The 20,985-nt window shown below is 39.0% G+C and overlaps 1 protein-coding gene across 1 annotated transcript in view; it reads left to right on the forward strand.

The window, feature by feature from the left end:
* The first annotated feature begins 11,415 nt into the window (after positions 1-11,415).
* The window catches only part of klhl29 (kelch like family member 29), a 247,787-nt gene continuing 238,217 nt past the window's right edge, over positions 11,416-20,985 (forward strand). Inside the window, exon 1 of the mRNA XM_079255749.1 lies at positions 11,416-11,649. The gene's annotated coding sequence lies outside the window, so the exon portion shown is untranslated. The remainder of the gene's footprint in view (positions 11,650-20,985) is intronic.

Raw genomic sequence — 20,985 nt, forward strand, 5'->3', positions numbered from 1 at the left:
TCACCTTTTCTTTCCCATCATGCTGGTAGTGGGTGACTTATTTGTGAAAGACATAGCATCAGGGTTAAAAGCCGAGCTGTCAGGGCAGTGTGACAGCCGGCGACCTACTAAACATCTGATCACCATTGCTGACAGTCATGGAAAGCTGGTGACAGTTTTTCAGCAGGATAATGCACCTTTTTACAGTGCAAAAATGGTGCAATAATGGTCTGAGGAATACAATGGAGAATCTAAACAGGTCTGATCCATGCAGGGCTAGCTCCCATCTCGCAGTGTGGAGGATTTAAAGGACTCAACAGCAAACTTCAGTCCTCAACAAGTCAGAGCTATTAGGTGGCAAATAGGGGCCTGTTCAATATTAATGGTGGTCATAATGTAATGGCTGATTAGTGCTGTCCAGAAAGAGTTGTGGCTGAATATAAAGTGACCTTTGTATTCATGCTGTGAAGTGATAAATCCTCACTACAACTGTACCGCTCTGCATCACGAGGGTTCATTTAAATCCTGAGAAATGAAGTGTTAGTAATAAAGATGGCTTGATTAAAATGTCTCAAAGCTCTTGACATATGCACGGAAGCATGGAAGTAATCTTCCAATCAAAGCTCTTTAAAACAACAGCAACAAAATATACAAAAGCTCAATTGCACAAATGTGAAATAACTCAACTCTCTCCAGCACAACGTGCACTTATCACCGCTCCTTAAAAGCTTTGGCAGCAAAAAAAACCGTGATGATTTCATTCTGGTAATTAACTCTTAGACACCCACTTAATGTCAGTTAATACCCAAAGAAGCATGAAAGCCTCCTATACTTTTAAAAGAGACGCAGTGTAATGATTAATAGTGCGTTAAACGCAGGAGGTCGTGAGTCTGTCAGGCCTCGCAAGCAGCTGCGAGAGACAGAAAAGCAGTGTTTCAATTAAGTGCTCTGAATATTTTTATGTTAGTTGCTCACATTTGATGTTACACCCTAAAATGTTTGTTTTTATCAAGCATTGTGGCAATTATATGGTCAGTAAGCAGCATAATCAGAGCCTCAAGATGACAGGGTAAATTGGCGAGTGGTCTTCTACGTGCTGTCTTTGCCTTTCACACTCTTTCGTCAATACACAATTATCCTCTCTGGTGCTTTTCCCACAGATAGTGGCTGACTTAAAATAGCTTTTCTTGTGGTTTGGTTCTTTAATTGCAACAACCTGGAGAGACTTGACACGTTGATCAATCATTAACAGCTTTAAAAGGCGTGTTGGCAAGGTGAGGCCAAGGCAGAGAGGAGATCAGAGGTGTGTTACCTCGCAGGGTCACCGCAAAAGATTTTTCTGTGGTTCATTTCTCATTTTCCTCACAAATGGCTTAACATTGGCAATAAAACCCCAGTGGACTCTTTCATGCGTCTTCACATCTGTGGGTAGCATGGATAGATATATTGACAGCAGATATAAGATGAGACTGCTCTAAATCGCATGCACAAATGATTTGAAATGCATCCCCAAAAGACTGAATAGACAGTATGTAGTTATGTCCATGTTTATTAAGGGTTTTTTTTTTTTTAAAGGTATGTTTGTCTGTGCTGATCACCTCTCTGTAGATGTCCACATCTATAGGGTGCCTTTTTTTTTTTTTTTATCAAATACATATAATCCAGGATAAGAGACTGAATTTGGAAACAGTCAGTGACAAGACAAGCCAAGTTTATTTATATAACACGATTCAAAAACAGGTGGAGTCAAAGTGTTTTACAGAGAAATTAAAACATTGGAAAATAAGAAGCATAATATGAAAGTAATACGACAAGGAAAAGGAAATAACATTAAATAAAAACATTAAACTCATGATCATTTCCAGCTTTAAAGATTAGAACCTTATAGCTTTTTTTTTTGTTTGTTTTTGTCCTGTCCAGCATTTAAGCAAACAGACTGATGTTCCTATAGCTAGGGATGGTTAGCATCCCTTAGTTATGCTGCTATAGGTTTAGACTGCTGAGGGACATTTCCTGATACACTGAGCTTCTTTCTTTTTCTCTTTATCTCTTTCTTTTACCCCCCCATAACAGTGTTGCATCATTAACATGTATGTCTCCTGTCTCAGCAGGTCTCCCTGGCCGGGAGTAGCAGTTCCTGTTGTCTGTTGTCTTTCTGTCCTCTTCCCCCCACACAGCAGAGGCAGATGGCTGCCTGTCCTGAGCCGGGTTCTGCCGGAGGTTCCTTCCTGTTAAAAGGGAGTTTTTTCCTTCCCACTGTTGCCAGTGTGCTTGCTCAGGATGGGAGATTGAGTTGGACTCAACTCAATCTGTTGGTTTCCTTATATAGGCTGTTATGAATTGGCCTTCATTATGTTTTCCCCTCTGTCTGTAAAGCGTCTTGAGATGGCATTGCCGTGATTTGACGCTATATAAATAAAGTTGAATTGAATTGAATTGATGTTCTGGATGCTGTGTTCTGCTGAGCAAATTTATTTTGCCAAGGGGAGCTTTTATAGATATAATGATCCCCTTGTATTTCTGGATTCTTATTTTTTATTTTTTTTTGTTTTGGATAATTGTTCATTTTACAGAGTTTATGCTGCAGGACTGGGCCGGAAAGGATAGAAAAGGGACAGAAAGAGAACAGAAAAGAAAACAAGAGGAAGATGTCAATGCATACACGTATATGCACATACATACCCACCTACATACATATGTATATACACACGAACCTTATAGCTTTAAATGAAAACTACTGACATACAGCTGAGAACAGGTGAGTCTTAAAGCTGGATTTTGTTTCAGCTGATCTAAGGCTTTCTGGGAGTTTGTTCCAGACATGTGGACCTGAATGCAGCTTCTCCAAGTCTTGTTTTTACTCTGGGAACTGATCCAGATGACCCGAGGGGTCAAGTGTTGTTAATTTAAATAATTATATCTCCAGTGTGACAACTAAAGAAGACCAAATATCACAATGCTATTTTTGTCTCCACTGCCCTTAGTGGAGCAACTCGCACTGCTAAATATCAACTGAGAATTATAGAGTCCTGGTGGGCTGACTTGTGGCCCCCAAAAGCTTTAAATCATCTGGCTCAATGAATCAACGTCTCGTCTGAGCCAGATTGCCTGACTGTGCCCGGTGGGAGAGATAATTGGGTGAAACAGGTTGTTTTTGTGCTTTACAGAGGTACGAGAGAAACAGGAGAAAGCGGAGAAACAATGTAGACTTCTCATTTGAGATCAAATCCCTGAAGCGTGCAGTGTCTTGTTCTCGTTAAGGTTGCATTCTAGGTTTTCTAGCAACCCTGTAACCTCCTGTACTCCGGTAAGAGCCCATTTTAATACAGGAAAATAGTGTTGCTTGTGCTAAATGCAAGATGTGATGAATTCAAACCCATTTGTAGTAAGAAAGTGAAAAAAATTGATGTTATTAACTATTCTTAGCTTAAACAAGATCTTTGACAAGATCATCCGAAATCACAAGTACACAGCTTATCACACATTCACTTAAACCAGAAGAAATCTTCTTGTGCGTCACTAGGGCGTTCTGCAAGTGTTAACGCTTGTTTATGCATCACAAAGGCAGCTATTTCAGTTCATTGGTGCAAATTTTATTAGTCTGTCGTGCAAGAGATTTTTTATTCTCTAGATACTTGAAGAGTCTTGCCTGCACTGCTCATCTGAGGTTTACCCACAGACATTCAGACACGTTTACATCAGGTGGCTGTGGGATCCTTGCTGAACTTTGACGAGTGTTTAAGATCATTATTCTGTTAGAAAATTCCCCTTCTAAAACAAATTATTCTACCTGTTAGTCGCTTATTGGGGTACTATAGCTGCAACACAAACCTCAGTGTGATTGTGCTTCCGTTATAGGAAAAAGCAGGAGGATTTCTTTTTATGGATATCATCACACTTTTCCTTCCTGTATATATATATATATGTATATATATATATATATATATATATATATATATATATATATATATATATATATATATATATATATATATATATATATATATATATATATATATATATATATATATATATATATATATATGTGTATATATATATATATATATATATATATATATATATATATATATATATATATATATATATACATATATATACAGAGATATTTAATATATAGAGATATTTAACCTATTTAGGAATTTGTTTAAAAAACATAAAAGGTGGTTTACAGTTTTAAACATGATACTGAATAAACCAAGTAAACTAAAGGTCTTAAGCTAAAAATCCCTAAAGGTCTTTGAAAATCACACAAATTCCCAAACATTAAAGCAGAATTTATTATTTCAGTCAGGAAAAAGAAATAAAAAGATGTAAATCAGAAGTTAGATTCCTTAGTCTTGATACAAAGCATTTAAATATTTTAAGCATTATTATAGGATTTCTTTCTGAGAAGTTATTAACAGCAATGCAAAACTAATTTTCAAGTTGAAGTTAAACAGAAATAAATAAAAGATGGATACTTCCACTCTGAACTAGGACTGTTATGTTGGAAACCAGTGCAAATCTTAAGGGCTCATTAAATGGCACATTTCTAAAATCAGGGAACCTCGAGCAAAGTCCAAAGCCATGGTTTATTTTGTCTTGCTGTCATGTCTCCATTAAACACAGTATATACATATGAAAACTTGGGAGTTACTTGGATATAATAACCAACAATAAACCAACAGAAATCCAGTGGTAGAAGAAATAATAAGCAGAATGAAACAGTCCTGCTCCTTATCTTTTATGCTGAAAAATATGACAGTACTGGCATTATTAACATATTTCTTCTCTTTCTGCAAGTGATCCTGGATAGAAGTTGCAGTGCATGATGGTCTGTCTTTCCTGTCCTCTCCATCCAAACCAGTCAAGGCAGATGGCTGCCCTCCCTGTGCTGGGTTCTTGCCAGAAGTTTTTTCTTCCTGTTAAAATTGAGTTTTTTTTGTTCCCACTGTCGCCTCATGCATGCTCTGGATCGAAGTCAAGATCAGATGCCACCAGTTTATTCACTGCTGCTTCTTAAATGTTAAATAGACTGTGTTCCAGGTTCATATTTAGTATTTAAATACTAAGAAATGTTACCATGTCCCTTAATCCCACTGATCATTCTGCTGTTTTATATGAATTCACACTCTGAGACGAACAGTTGCACGGGTGTGTGCGCTCACACACATAGAAAATCACCTACAAGTGCACACTGACACTCAGACACAATAGATGGCAGACAGCTCTGAGAGTTGTGATGTAATTAGACTTGTTAATTGGAAAAAAGCCTTTCGCCACCTGCGGCAGTGAGAGTGTGGGTTTTTTGGTCATCTCTACAGAAAAAGGCCTGATAATTGTTTTGGATTCCAAGCGCTCATGGCGGAGCATGAATCTGACAGTACAATTTCTGGTCGCTCTCAAATTACACTTCAAACTGCAAAACCTGCTGGCACGCAGGGACATCATGAACAATTTGCAGGGTTTACATTCATAGGGTTCGCAATTTAATTCACATTTCATCCATATAAAACAGCCACTTGAAAACCAGCAAAAGAATGGCAGCCATTCAGCCAGGCAGGAAGCACCTGCAATCTCTGACAAACACAAAGATGAGAAAACACCCTGAGAAATGTTTTACATTTGAAAATCTGCCTTAAACAAAGACAGGAGAAGGAATACTTTGATAGTTTTAGAGGGTGAGCAGCAAAAATGTAATTTTGATTAAATGCAAACCAAGTTCCTAAACCCCAAGACCCTCCTTTAACAACATCTGTATTTCTGAAAGTATTGCTCCTCCAGTCTCTTCCCTGCAAAGAGCCATCCTGAATATAAATTTGACTTGACTTGATGTCGTGTATAGCCTACCATTCTGAATGTGCCTTGCTGAGGATGCCAAAAGCCATTCACATTTCCCCTTGCAGCTGATCAGTCACAGCAGCTCATTAATCATTTAGCAACTTCTTTGATGACCATGATTTGAAAAATAAATAAAAATGCTTTTCAGACTTAATTTTTTTCCTGTTTCATTTCCAGCCAGATATGATTTTCATAACAAATAAACAGCCTCTGAGTCTTTTCATTTCCTTCTAATAGGATAAATGTGGTATCTTTCCCTTTTTCTGTAATTCTGCCCAAAAACAATGCTGCCAGCAAGAGTCTCTCACACTGGGTTGGATGTATTTTATACTCACAGCTGCTGAGGACAAAAGAGAACAGCTTCATAATTTTATGAATTTTCAACACAATAACTGAGCAGATTTAGGGCTTATAAAAAGCTGCTGAGAAATGTCAACCCAAACCCAAGCAGAACACGCAATATTTAGTACGGTTCACAAAGCAAAATGTTTTGCAATGAAAGCTGAAACATTTCCCTTTTTTTTCCCTTCTTTTTTTTTCTCCTCTCTAAATGCAAACAGGTAACTTAGGTCATGATCAACGCTACATGTTTTTGTTCTAAATCCTTCATTTTTATAGCATGTAACTGGAATCAGGAGCCAGTGATTATCTCATATTTCTACAATCTGGGAGCTAAATCCTCAAAGGATGTCAATGCTTTCCCCAAAAAAGTGAGCATCATCTGAGAGTATATCCAGAATCTGGGAGTCCAGTCCCCAACCCAAGTGAACACTTATTGGATGAGCCTGGTAGTGCGGGGATCACCAACTCTGGTCCTTGAGAGGCACCATCCTGCAGGTTTTAGTGTTTCCCAGGTACAACACATTTGATTCAAACGAAAAGGTTCCCGACCAGCTTGTTTTCATCTTCTGCACCTGCCTGTTAATGAAGCATTGATTTGGGTCAGATGTGTGTCGCAGCATGGAAACACCAAAAAAGGAAGATTTTCAGCTTAAATCTATCTATCTATCTATCTATCTATCTATCTATCTTTATATATGTATATATGTATATGTAGGCTCCAGCTTTGCATTATGTTAAGATTGAAAGTACATGGATGTTTCATCTTCTGAAACAGTATCATACACCCAATTCTACAAGACAGAGAGCCTTAATATAAGAAGTGGTAATAAGTCAAAATCATACATGCGTGAACATACACATTATAAATAAAACATATGAAAAAATGAATTGCTTTTGCAAGAGAAAGCCCATCTCAGAGGAATGTATCAAATTTTTTCCGGTGTAATGTGCTTATAAGAATCTTCCTACCAAGCAGGGTATGTAGATTTTCCCAGTGGTCTCATATTCCTACTTCTAAAATCTGTTGGTTGTATACTTAATATGTAGTCTGATTAAATATATCTTAAGGGGCATGTGTTTGCTCTACTTATTAACTCTACTTGAGAAATATTTCTTCCTTTCTTACAGTCAAGCTTTTATTAACAATATACAAGTTAAACAAGTTTTTTTTAGTAAGTCATAATTATTCTGTTTCTGCAACCTGTCCAGCGTTCACCTTGCTTTTCGCTCGCTAATTGTTTGGATAGGCTCCAGCTTTCCTGCAACACTGGATTGTAACTACTACGCAATATGGAAAATGAATTAATGTATGAAGAAATCTTTTAAAACAGGTAAGTATTTAAAATCTGTCGAACAGTGGGCCTCAAGCGCCAGAACTGGACATTCCTGCTCTTTGAACTTTTGAGATTCCTTGCTGTCTGATCTTGATATGAAATTGCCGGAACATCCAAAATGTTCACATCAAGATAAACATTGTGTTGACATACAGCTGAACGCTGCAAAAATGACAAAACACCTGCTTTTATATGGTGCTCATGTTTCCCACTAGGATCATCATTGTTGCACAAAGTTTCAGAACAGTGTTGGCTCAGACTGTAAACATGCAATCCTAGCACAGGTGGTTAAAGAAGTGACAAAAGTAGATGCTTGTTTGTAAAGATGTATTCCTGTACAAACGGACAAAAGCCAGGTTAAAGGGGAGGCTCGTATACTCAGATTTAATGTGCTACCCTGGCAGAAGACTAACTCACAGAATTGAAACTGTTTCAGACATAATTTTCCTGTTTTCAAAGAAAAAAGATTAAAATGTTTTGTCCATCCATCCTCTGTTTTCATTCTTACCCCATTCTTGCTCTCACGTTATAAAACAAGTAAACAAGCTGACCGATTAAATTCATGGATGCCATTATTTATTTATTTATTTTGTTTGTTGATCTTTTTATTTTTGCCCCACTTCCCCCTTGAGGGGTTTACAGGTTCCAAACTCTGTCACATGTAGTAAAAGATATGAGTTACCCCACATCTCTGGCACTTTAGTTAAGAACATGTAAAATAACATGTACACATGTAAGATAAGAAAGACATGTAAGAAAATAACAAAACAAACTGCTACGCACCCACACACATATAGAATTTTACTGTTAATATATACACACATGCACTATAATTATGTTAATACTCATATAAATAGCTTTTTATTGCCTTTTATTTTGAACTTCTTTTGCATTTTTATTGACTGTGTACTCAATTTTGCATTTCTACTGTAGTCTATGTCTATGTCAGTGACGAATGTAAGCCTATCATCATCAAATGTTAGCAAAGAAATAGCCCTTATTACTGAACATAATGCTCATTTTTCTTCTAGAGGGTTGCTCTATCAAACCAAGATCTCAGATAGCGAGTTTCAGTCACACTATGTAAAATCCCCCTCTTCTTCTTCCTTTTCTTTAAAAAAAAAAAAAAATTCAAACTAGTACCTGCAGGCTCAGATTTGGCTCACTGGGCTCTGCAACAAATTAGTACACACCATTGCACGCCATCTCACACTCCGCCATGGCTGAAAGGCACCGCCGAAAGACTTCTGAAATGACTGCAGGATAGAATTTGACCCTTGATAAGACTTGCTATCTGTTCTGCCAAGTGTGACATTTTGATGCAATGCTGGATGTCTCAGGAGGGGAGAACTCTCAAGTATTTTACCCAAGCATTTTGGAGTGCATCCACTTAAAGTGTGTAAGAGTCTTCATAATACCCCTGCTGCCCCTGAATCTGCTGCCACATTGCTTGAGCACTGCAATCATAATTTTGACATAATTTACCTACATTTTACATGTACAGTACATCGTTTTAAGTAATTGATCATGCACTAAAACAGGGTTGGGATTGCAGTATTGAGTAATAAATGAGTACTTGCATTACACTTAAAGTTAACAGAGAAGACATGCAATATACTCAGTATATTGCATGTCTTCTCTGTATATACTCAGTATATACTTATTAAAAATAAAAAACATTGATCTGTTTCTGTCATTTATTTCACATTTAATGCCATGGAAACAATGAAATATGTTGTTTTCCTTCCAGCAATCATCGTCTCCCAACTACTGAGCCGACACAAAAGCCACATCTGTATGGCCGTACTTTGGTTTACTGAAATAAAGAAATCTGAACTTTTAAAATGTTTAACCCCATCCTCACATTTTATTTATATAAACAGAAATTAATTCATACAAAGAAAACCTTTACAATAACCTTTAGATGGAATGGTAAATGGACTTTTACTTTTTAGCTTGACCACTCAGAGCACGTTTCACTGCATGTCACATTCACCCATTCACACCCACACACACACGCACACATAGACCAGTCGAGAGTCCTGAAGAAACAAAATTAACATATAGAAATCCTTTTGCAACAAGCTGCATATCAGCTAATATTAAAGTTAGATCGTGCATTTATATATTTGTGAATCCCTGCTTGTCCTTTGATGATCACTTAAAAACTTTGCTAAAATTATGTAATATTCATACTCAGACTGACGAGCGACAGTCCTTCAGTTTGAGGACCTGCCCTTAAAAACAGCCATTTAGGGAACATATGCTTTAAACCTTTGCCCAAGGCTCCCTCTGGTTGAGGGCAAAAACCAGGGAACCTGATGTGTCTTTTTCACACATGGGTAGGAACTGTTCCCCTGTGACGATGATGCCTGATGACCGCCAAAGCACTTTTTGCACTTTGGCAGTTTACTATTGCAGCTGAAAGAGACATTTAATGAAACTGAGTCATTGTCCCACTTGTGCTTTTATCACTATATCAAGCTAAAATGTCTGCTGGGACAAAGAAAAGCCCTGCTCAGAATAAACAGCAAATAAATTGTAATGCAGTTAAAATACAAATGAAACCATAAAAGAAGAAATAGTCTGTAAATGGGCATATTTCTACATCAGAATGTCTTCCTATGATATTATATAAATTCAAATTAGTAAAAGATTGCACATCCCACAATGGACTTATTGTGCAGCAAACACCTTGTTGCCGACATTGAGGGATTTTATCTTCTTATAGATGGCCTTGATGTTGCTTTTCCACACTATACAGACTGTGTAGTGTCATAGCATTTTTCCATCTAACTGTTCTCAAGACCTCTAAAGTCTTGCACTGACTTAAGCTGAGTTTGAATGGGAAAAAGAAAACACACAAAAAAAACTTAATGAAATGAAATGATGTCACCAAAATGAAACAAACACAACTCCCCCCTCTGCTTTAACAAGTGACTGATGAAGCTGTCAGTCAAGGAGATTATACCCACCTACACAGCTCTGAGACAAGTGCAAAGCAGATGACAACATCTGTGTTGGTGCATGCAGGTGGATGCTGCACAGCAGGGCCAGTAGAAGGAGGAGAGTCTACATCATGTTCTGTATCTTGTCAGTCCATCTGGTAAACACAAACAAACTGTAAGTCTTCAAAGACTGTGGTCAATATTCAAAGGTTGTCTTGTGGATTTAAAAATCCCTGCCTGAATTAACCACACATCATGCAGCTTGCCTCAAAAGCAGCCAATTTAAAGTTGAACTATGTGGGAAAAAAAAATTAAAAGCTGCAAAAATAAAATTCCTGCATAATCACTGATTGCTTGCAGCTGTGTTAGTCCAACTCAGACTGTCCTCTGTACAAGTCCAATTCCCTGAACACTGTGGCTATCAGCATAGCTTTATCCCAATCTCTGCTTGACCGCTTTATGGAGCTCATTGTGCATCAAGGAAAAGTGGTTCAGGAAGCAAAGAGGACATTGATTTTTAAGCTACGCTGGAGAGAGTCTCGTTTATTCTCACCCTAATCAGAGGGCCGATTAACTACCAGGATGGGAAGTGAGTGAAATGATCAGCATTTAAATATTTGTGAGTGAGGAGAACCGAACATGGACCAATCATCACCAAACAAGATGTAAAGTGGTTGGAATTTATACTGTTGTGTTATTTATCTATAATGCGGGATAAAATTTGATTAAATTTGGATCTACATGAACCTGGAACTCTCTTGATGACTATAAGGCTACTAATCCCAAGACTCCGGAGAGGACTTGCTCTGCGGATGCGTGTAATTGCGCAGAGTGTCGGGCGGGGGGCGCTGTAGGGCTGGAGTCAGCAAAACAAAGTGAAATGGGAGGAGCAGCATCGGGAGTAAAGTGGCCACACGGTGTGCCAGTCGGTCCGAGCCAGTCGCTTACGTCTCAGATCCGCCGCCGCGCAACGAGCACGGAAAGACGCGTCTTGCCAAGTCTTGCACTCCACTTGGGGACGCGCGGAGCCGAGCAGCTTCAGGACACTTACCGAGCAGAACACAGCAGCTACAGTATTCCTCCCTTTGGTGTAAAATGCAACTGCAGTCTTTGCGGGATAAAGACAGCATTCATACATAATCAGCGACGTAGCGAAACAAGGACAAACGCCGGGGGGAACGGAGGCAGCGAGCGGTTCCACAGAGGTAAGCGCTCAGGCGGCGGACGCGCGAGCGGTGACCGCGCTGACTCCGTGCACGCTTCGTTTTGACATGCTTTGTGTTGGGAGAGTTCTAACACGGTCTCTTGTCCTATCGGGAATGTTTGAATGAATGAGGAGGATCATCAGTTTCACTGCCAACCCTTAGCTGAGGACCATAGCCTGCCCAATGGTGTGCGCGGCGCTCACGTTGTGCGCAAGCGCTCCTGCAAAAAAAGGGGGAAAAAAATCCTACAACTTTACGTCTTCGAGATAATTAGGAAGAAATTGGGTTTTGGCAATTAGTGTATAAACATACGATGTAGATATATAATATATAAAACCTCTTCAGTCAGTTTATTTTAAATAAAATTTAGTCAACATTGGTGACTAAATAAAGCCATTGTTAAACTGTCATGTGGTTTTACCTTAAACTGCATCCTTGAATTTATATAGGCTAAAATAAGTTCCGTTTACATAACAACTGTCCTTGCTGCACAGAAAAAAAAAACCCTTTAGAATATTTATAAAATCCTCTTAATATGTCCTACAGATGTGTAAAAGTGGTGTCATACAGTGTAAAAACTCATCCTGCAGATAGGAAAGCATTGCTCATCATGAGTCCCACGTGTTATGACAGCGAGCTGTTATGGGCTGGCTGATAGCACTGGCTGGAGGGACATTGTGCTGTTTCCCTGTTTAAAGACTATGAGCATCAGTGTGTACGTTTTTTTGTTTTTTTTTGTTGTTGTTTTTTTATTTATTTATTTTTTTTACTTTCCTGGCTAAATAAAAAGGTGTTTTAAAATAGACATTGTTCCTATGTAAAAAATACATTGTTCCTAGTCCATACTTGGTCTGATTTATTATGAACCTCCACATCCAACAGCACACTTGTCAATCCTCCCTGGTCCTGGCTCTTGTGGCTGTTTACGAACTCACCATGAGCGTGGGTTACTCTATATAAATAGATGTGCAGCCGTCAGACTCGGCTGTTTCTCTCTCCTTTGTGTTGTTGTTGTTGGTGTGTTAAAAGGGCTGAGCATGTGGGCCAAAAGCAGGACACGTACCTCCCCACTGATGACATTTGAAAAACCTAGCAGGCTATTGCAAATCAAGGAGGAGGGGGGGATTAAGGGCTTTATTCCTTGTACTTCCCTGTGCACATGGGAAGCTCTGCAATTGGTGTAGTAAGACAATACATTTGCTTCAGAGCTGGAGCCGTTTAGCAGGGGTCTTCTCACCTCATGTGCTGCCCATCAGCAAGGCCTGTGTCTGCATGTTTAGAGTAACCAGTCACCATAGGTGGATAATCACAGAGCAGCAATATAGAGAGAGGCGTGTCGGCATGAATCAGGAGTCTGAACACTCTGTGCATTGTGTGTGTAAAGGTGCAGACCTTTTTTTTTTTTTTTTTTATTGTTGCTTCTGTTGAATCATTGTGGTCGTTTCCATTTGTCACAAGCCTCTCTGCAATAAACTCAATCAGGGATAATCCTTCTCTATCAAATGTGGTTCTGGTTGGCTTGGGGAACCACCGTGGCCCGAGGAATTCATTTAGAAATTACCCAGAGGCATTTATCCTATTAGTAAAGGGCAGGCGAAAAATGACTCTCGTTGTTATGGTCAGCAAATTACAATACTGTAGCTCAAAGGCAGTTTTTTTTTTTTTTTCCCCTCACCCCTCCCCCCCCCCCCCCCCCCCCCCCCAAGAAGCAGAGTAATTCTGCAAGGTAACGGCTGTATAATTGACCACAGCCGCAGTATTGTGTTGTTGCAGCTCTGACCTGTCGGGGCGTCCTGCAACGTCAGGTCAGGGATATTGGCAGTGGATCGCTTGCATCCTGCGTGTGGGAGAGCGGGTTGGTTTCAGTGCATCTCAGGAGAGCTGGATCAAATTTGGATCTGTAGTTTTTTGGAGGCCAAACTCCTCAGGACTCTTTGTTGTTCTCCTTGCACCGCCTGAGCAGTTTTTGCTGTTTGGTGAGTTGCATTGTTCTTCTGCCACGAAGGTCGAGACTGGTCTTGAGCAGCGCATGAATGCCAAGGTCGCCATGGATTGTAGAAATTTTGTTGTTTATCACCTAAACTCTTGCTTTTTTAAAAATAACCCCCTCCCCCTTTCTGTCATAACAGCAGCAAACACATCACTGCCATGTTGAGCAGCATCATTGCAGTGATGAAGCCATTTCTGTTTGTTTTTTGTTTTTTTCTATTTTAGTTTGCATGTAATAGTTCTGTTTATCTGTAGCTGCTAACCAAAGCAAAATAATAAAGCGTGATTGTAGCTGGCTGTTAACACAGATTCTGCTGGAACAGCGGATATTAGAGTGCCAATCTGGACTAACATGCCCCCAATCAAAATGAAAATGAAGAGCAGTTGTGCATGTTTGTTTTTTGTTTTTTTTTCTTCTTCTGTTTTTTGCCTTTGGTTTGAGATGAACTCCATCGTCTCCAAGGTTAACAACTCTCTCTCTTTGTTTCCACAGTCACACAACAAAGACATGCCCTTGCAAATCTTTACACAATTTTCTACAATGGAAGTCTGTTTCATGGGTTACTTTGCATACACTGCCATGTTTTAGTGGCACTGTTTTCTTTTTCATTTTGTTTTTATTTATGGCGGTCTCCGTCACCATCAAGATGCTTGAAGAGTTATTGCAAACTCATGCACAATGTAATGTTATGGATGTTGGAACATGTCGGTTTTCCCTTATTTTCTTTCACCTCCCGGATGTGATTAAATTCTCCTGTAGTGTGTTGGTAAGCAGATACAATCAGCAGAGACTAGTTTTAAAAAAAAAAAAAAAAAAAAAAAAAATTCAGTGTAAGAAATATTTCATTTTCCTCCATCTGAATCATGCGGCCTGTACACAACTTAAATATTTCCCTATTTAATCACACTTTGAGCAAGTTTGACTTCATAGTTATAAAAAAATAAGAGAACAAGGCCCTTTTATTTATTTATTTTTTTAAAAGCTTTTAGCATTTGTGAATACAAGAGCTTCTTGAACCTGCAGCGAGTGTTGCTGACTCCACTTGGCATGTATGAAATAATTTTTAACTAAATTCTTTTTAATTATTATAATTTTGAGGCTGAGTCTTAGTTTTTTGCTAGAAAAGTGTAATGATTTTTCTTTTTTTTTTTTTTTTTTTTTTACATAAATGAGGAAATGTTAATGATAGAGCATTTAGGAGGTTTTATTTGCTGCCTCAGCAAGCGCTGTAGACAACTGCTCTCTCATGATGACCATAAATCTGCTGCCAGCAGCTGGTTAGCTTACCTTAGCTTACTCTGGCACATAAATCCCTGTAAATCCACAATGTTATTTATTTATTTTTTTTACTCAGCTTGAACAAGTTATAACGCTCCTGCAGGGGGTGCCTGTCTCATTCTGCGGCGACCACATTTCTATACACAATTTTCTTTCTTTTTGAGTTGTTTTCCCCTTTTTTCGACATTATCTTCCCTTCATTGATATTGTTCTTTGCACACGTCCATTTTTGTTTCATTTGAGCTTTCATTTAGATTCCTGCAGCATCATATTGTTAGGGGTGCCCACAGGTAGCTGAGGGCAGCGTGATTTTTATTACATTTTGAAAGTGGTGTTGAAGTGGATAGAGAGAGAGAGAGAGAGAGAGAGATGCAGCCTAAATGACAGCAGGACCGGAATAAGATTGTCTGCATCTGCTGGAGGATGGCAGCATCCAAGCTTTCCAAGCTCGGCCATTTGTTTTTTAAAAAAAAAAAAAATAAAAAAAATTAATCAATTACTAATCAGCAATGATTGATCTATGGCTTGACTTGTCAGTAAAAGGAGGAATAGGTTTCTCTCACCTTGTTGTCCAAGTTGAGCCACATTGAGGCAATCCTTCTAATTTTTTTCAAAATTTATTTTTTGAGTTTGTAGCAGCAGCGTTTCCTGCCTTTGTTTTTCTAGTAGCTAACCTATTAGATGTTTCATCTCTGCACAGCTAAGACAATAAAGACGGTCATGACTCAGAAATTTCTTGGACAAATTCTTTTTCTTTTTTTTACAAGCTACAAGCAAATGAGTCATCTGCAGATCCCGCAGCAGCCTTTGTTTTCCTTATTGGATTTCAGCGGCAGTGATATCATTGCTTCAATACAGTGTGGAATATTTTTACATCAGCAGCTATTACAAAGCATCATCTACTTGCTAAGATACAGGGCAAAAGGCCACGAGCGAGTGGCGTGCTTCCCAAGCTCTTTAGAAATCAGTGAACTATGAAAAGCAGTCTCTTCAGCTGCTCTCTTGAACACAGTCACTGAAGGACTCGTGATGCTGATATCACATTTCTAAAAAGCCTACAGTTTCCCTGTTCAGAGACCCGAATGGTCTCAAAATGCACTAAGCTGCGAGCCTGCTACGTCCGTGGAGATTTGAGTTGGAAGATCGCTTTCACCGCTGCTTTCTGTCATTTTAAAGCAACTTCTGCTTTCTGAAACTGCAGAAATGAGTTTTCTGTAGTTTGTTGGATTAATGTGCTTTTTAATGGACACATTTATTTATTTGGAATTTTATTTAAACAATGTAAAAAGTGGTTATCAGATTTTTTTTTTTTTCTGATTAGTTTGAATTATTTTTTAATTTTAAACCAATTAGGAAAAAAAACCCCAACATGCTTGTTGAAGAATATTGTCGGAGCATTATACTGTGAACAAATGTGCTGTTATCAATATTCCTTCTGGTTTTAGGCTTATTCACCTTCCCGTTTCCTATGAAATCAGCAATGCTTTTCTGGAATCTGAGGCAAGCAAACCCACCCACACACTGCTGGAAACCCTTAAAAGTGATGGCCAGGAGCCATTTCTACAAATAAAGACCTAATTCCAATTTTAGCCATGGCTTTAACCAAACTTTGAGTTTTAAATCAAAAAGAAATATCTGAAGCGAACACCCACGTAAACTGCCTGAATTCCCTCTATATGTTTGAGAGCAGGTGGGTGTTGTTTTGGATTTGGATTCTGGCCTGCCAGGCTGCATCTAAAGGCCCCCTGCACTCTGGGAGGCTGCTGTATGGAGAGAGGCTCCACAGGGGGCAGGTTAAGCCTGTTAGCCTCATTGGAGGGGATGGTTGAGAATGAGGTGGACATGGGAAATCTTTTTCATCTTGTAGCCCCTCACAAGCAACCACAAAAACCATTTCTATTTGATTTATTTGTTTATACGTGCTTTGTAGGCAGGCCAGGTAATTCATTTTGCAAAGGGAGAATTTGTGCTCCTTTGTCATTAAAAAGGGCGCACTTGACTGTCTTACATCTACTTCAGAGTAAACAAAGCCTTTAATATAATTTTATACCCATTCTAGGTATGGCTGAGCTGTTAAAATGCTAAATATTGCAAGTCCATTTGAAAGAGCCTTGGTCCTTTTAATAGGATGCGGATTATTATGTAATAATTTAGCAGAAATAGAATAACTGGATCTGCCTTGAGGAGAGCGAGAGAGCCAAACGTGCAGCACGCTAGAGCAGGGCTACAAGTGGAAACCGGGCTGAGACCTGGTTGATCCACTCGAGGCAAGACAGACCTGAAATTACTTGAAGAGGAAAAGAAATTTGATTGGTCACCACAGACAATTACGCTAATTTCCCTCGCCTGCCTTCTCTAAACCATGGGGGAAATTACAATCAAACTGTTTAAGTTTTTTTCCTGCTAGACGTCCAACTACAGGAGTACAGAGTGCTCGTTGCGGATATTTTTGTTCAATTTTTGCCACAACTTTATTACTGGCATCGGAATTCAGAATAAAACCGAGGCTGTGAGACATGTTAGCAATATTTCATATCAAGCAGGCTTTAATCTTCTGAAAGCTCCATGACCTTTTATGTTTTATCTGCAAACTGGGATTTGACTGCATTCTTTATTTTGAGGGATAACCCAGTAGTGCAACTGGAATTCACAAAATCAGTTCTATCCATGGAGGAAGGGGTATGTAAATGTTTCTGTTAAGTTCGCCGCCACGGCTGATTTGCATACTCCAACAGAGCAAGTTGAAAGGTAGCTTTTGAGTTAAGAGGATACACAAATCATGTGATGTGCATCTGTTGGGCACATTACACCATCTATTTACAACCCGTTTGTCTTCGCCTGAACGCATTGTCCCAAAGACTACAACAGATTAGAAAATATTGGCCCTGTAGTCTTGATTGATTCATCCTGCCAGTGGCTTTTCCCTGTATAAATACCTGCAGCGAAGTGACCAGAAGCATTCGCAGAATTAAGGAATTGCCGTGCAACATATGGCAACTAATAGTAACATAAAGGGCCTGTTTTCTTTGTTTACTTGTAGATTGATTGCTGAAATAACTGTGTTGTCTGACATGGGTGGCATCCAGCTGTTGCACATGACACAAGACCTTACAGTCACATGACTGCAACGCTGCTCAATTGACCTCTTTTCACACCCTTATAGCTGATTGGAGTATTGGCTTGACGGTCAGGAACTCGACAGCCATTTCTGCATCGGAAAGCAGAGAGAGGTAAACCTAAAAGGGCAACGTTTCTGCCTGGTCTCTGTGCAGCTCGTGCATTTTATGTTCCGCTGTTTGGCTTGCTTTTTGTATTCAAAGACGCACAGACTTCCTTCGCCATAAAACTGACCATAATGTTAATAAGGCAGCAGCTGAAGGTGGCGTTGTAAAGATATCGCTTGTCATTGCTCTGTGCCTGTGGGCCCCTGCGTGGTGTTGCAGCTTTATGGAGAACCCATTTTTTTTGCTTTCAGCATTTTTATTTAGCTAGATGCTCGCATCAATTCCCATGCTTTTGGTATGAATTCACATCCTCTATTTTTTATGAGCGAGAAATCTTTACCCGTGCTAGAACTGCTCAGAAATGGCAGCTTAAGGATAACGTTGCTTCATTTTTGCAGACATATTACAAGTCTTGAATCAAACAACCGTACTCTCACTCTGAAATGAATAGTCCACTTGAAAACAACTCCAAGAACCTGTCGAAAATGGAGCCAATGTGATGGCAGCCAAGTTTGATTATTAATGGTGGCTCTCTATCTCCCAGGCCCTAATTGGTCTCTGCTGATTGCTGAGCGTTCTGATTAAGAAATGCCATTAAACTTGATGTATTATGCCTGCAAGTGTTTTTTTTTTTTTTTCCCTACAGTTAGATAGCTGCTTCAATCAATTGATAATTACATAAATGATTTGTAGCTTGGCGTCAGTGTGACACATTTGCAATAATTGGCATGACAGGACTTCTTCTGCGCATCCCTCAGATTGAAAGAGCGAGCAGCGCGGGGAGAGGGGGGGTGTATAGTGCTGCAGCCAGTCCTGAAAACAGCATCGCCACGTGATTTTTACCTTTTTTCTATTTCATTCAAATCTTGTGAGGAAATTTATTTAGTTGTTTTTTTTCATCTATTACTTGAGGAATGGCAAATGTCCTTCATTTGCAGACAATTTGCAGAGAGGGAGACAGAATGTAAATCTATAGGGAGAAGTTAATGATTTTTCTTTGTGTGGACTTCTCTACATCTCTAATTTCTTGATGAAATAAACATTTTCCCTGCAGGCTTCGACTTCATATTCTGGGAATGAATAAATAATAAATAAATAATTTTTTTCAGTTTTATGTGTTTGACGTTGTGTGATGATTAATCAAAAATTATATGCATTTTTAAAAAAATTTGTTTTAAATAAAACCCTTTTGACCTCAATCAGTCAATCTAATCAAGAATACTTTATTTGTCTTGAAGGGGAAATTCAAGGTTCAAGAACTTGAGCAACTATATTGTGAAAGAATAATAAAATAAATAGTATATTTATAGTTTAATTGACTTTGGAAAAGAAGAAGTCAGCTGAGTGTATTGTATTAAGGTAGATATTCATCGTGGCTTTTCAGAAACATTCCTAAATTCTGCACAGTTGGACATGTTCTAACTTTTAACGAGATTTTCCTGTAGGATTATTTTAGCTCCGTTACGTAAACAACCATATGTTAGAACCTTTTTCTTTTTTTCCCAGACTCAGACTGTTTGCAGCAGCTGCAGACACATTTTAGCTCCATAAAGTGATGGTGGAAAGAACTGGTTTAATACCAAGCGAGCTACTGTCTTTTATCATCCTCCCGAGGAGGATTTGGCAAGGTAGCTGCTTCCATTCTTGCACAATCATCACAATGGAAATCACGATTTTTTATTTCTTTCTCTCTCTCTCTCTCTCTCTTCTTTTTCTTTCCAGGAGTAAAGAAATATGCATTCATGCACTCGTTTTTAATCTTCGAAGGCAAACTAGAATCGGAATTGTGTTGTACAGACAGGATGCATCTGACTTGGAAGTAGAGTCAGCAAAACATGATGAATGAGCGTTCAATGGCTCGCTTTTTTTTTTTTTTTTTTTTTGTGCAAATAGGGTTGTTTTTCCCATTGTGTAAAAAAATCAATTTCCTTTAGTGGGTTACTTTAATGGGGCAGGGATGCTTTAACTTTCTCACCTGCTTTAAAATAAATAAACACAGCGAGGCAAGGACGTTGATGTCTCTCCACAGTTTTGTAATGATTAGTGTTGCAGGAGACTGTCGGTGCCTCACTCTGACATAGTTTACCTGCAGAAAAACACCACCGCTTCTCATTTTGTTGCATTACAAATTGTAATAACTGATCCATTTCAGGAAAGCATTTTTTCCCCCCCCTAATTTTGAGGAAAGAAGACTTAATTTGTTTTACTTCATGCTGCCTCATCTCCCTAAATAAGAGAGTGGATTGAACATTAATGTGCAGGAGAATTATAGCCGTGCGTGTGATGCTTGAATGCAGGAAATAAATAAATGTTGTTGATCTTTGTGAGAGGATGAGAGGTTGTTCCTACAAAGTAGGGGAGTAGATGTGGAAGTCCAGTGTGGAAGCCGCTTTATGGGAGCTGCTCTCGGGCATATCGCGCCATGATCGATGATGGCGCTCTGTCTGTGTGCTTGTTAAGTCTGGACAGAAACCAGAGTCTTTTACTGTTAGTATAAAAGTCACGTACTGGTGGATTCCCTGGTTTCTTTTACATCATGAGCTGTAGTGAAAATACTTTTTTTTTTTTTTTTTTTCCCCCCAGGTTGCACTTCACCAAATTTTTTGCCTATTTCTTTCTCTTTAAAAGTTTATCCGTGTGTTCTGCGTGTTGATCTTTAATTTCCTGTGATCAACCTATGATTTCGAGTGAAAACAAACCATGCTGATCCCTCTCCTCGCCAAGCAAAACAATGGGATGTGGTGACTTCCAAAGGCTGCCACCGTGGAGGAGTCAGATGATTGCTGTTTTTGCCAACACGGGCGTTGTTGTTGAGCCCCACAATGAGAGCCATTGAAGTGCCGC

Source organism: Telmatherina bonti (assembly GCF_933228915.1).
Source record: "Telmatherina bonti genome assembly, chromosome: 16".
Classification (NCBI taxonomy): Eukaryota; Metazoa; Chordata; class Actinopteri; order Atheriniformes; family Telmatherinidae; genus Telmatherina; species Telmatherina bonti.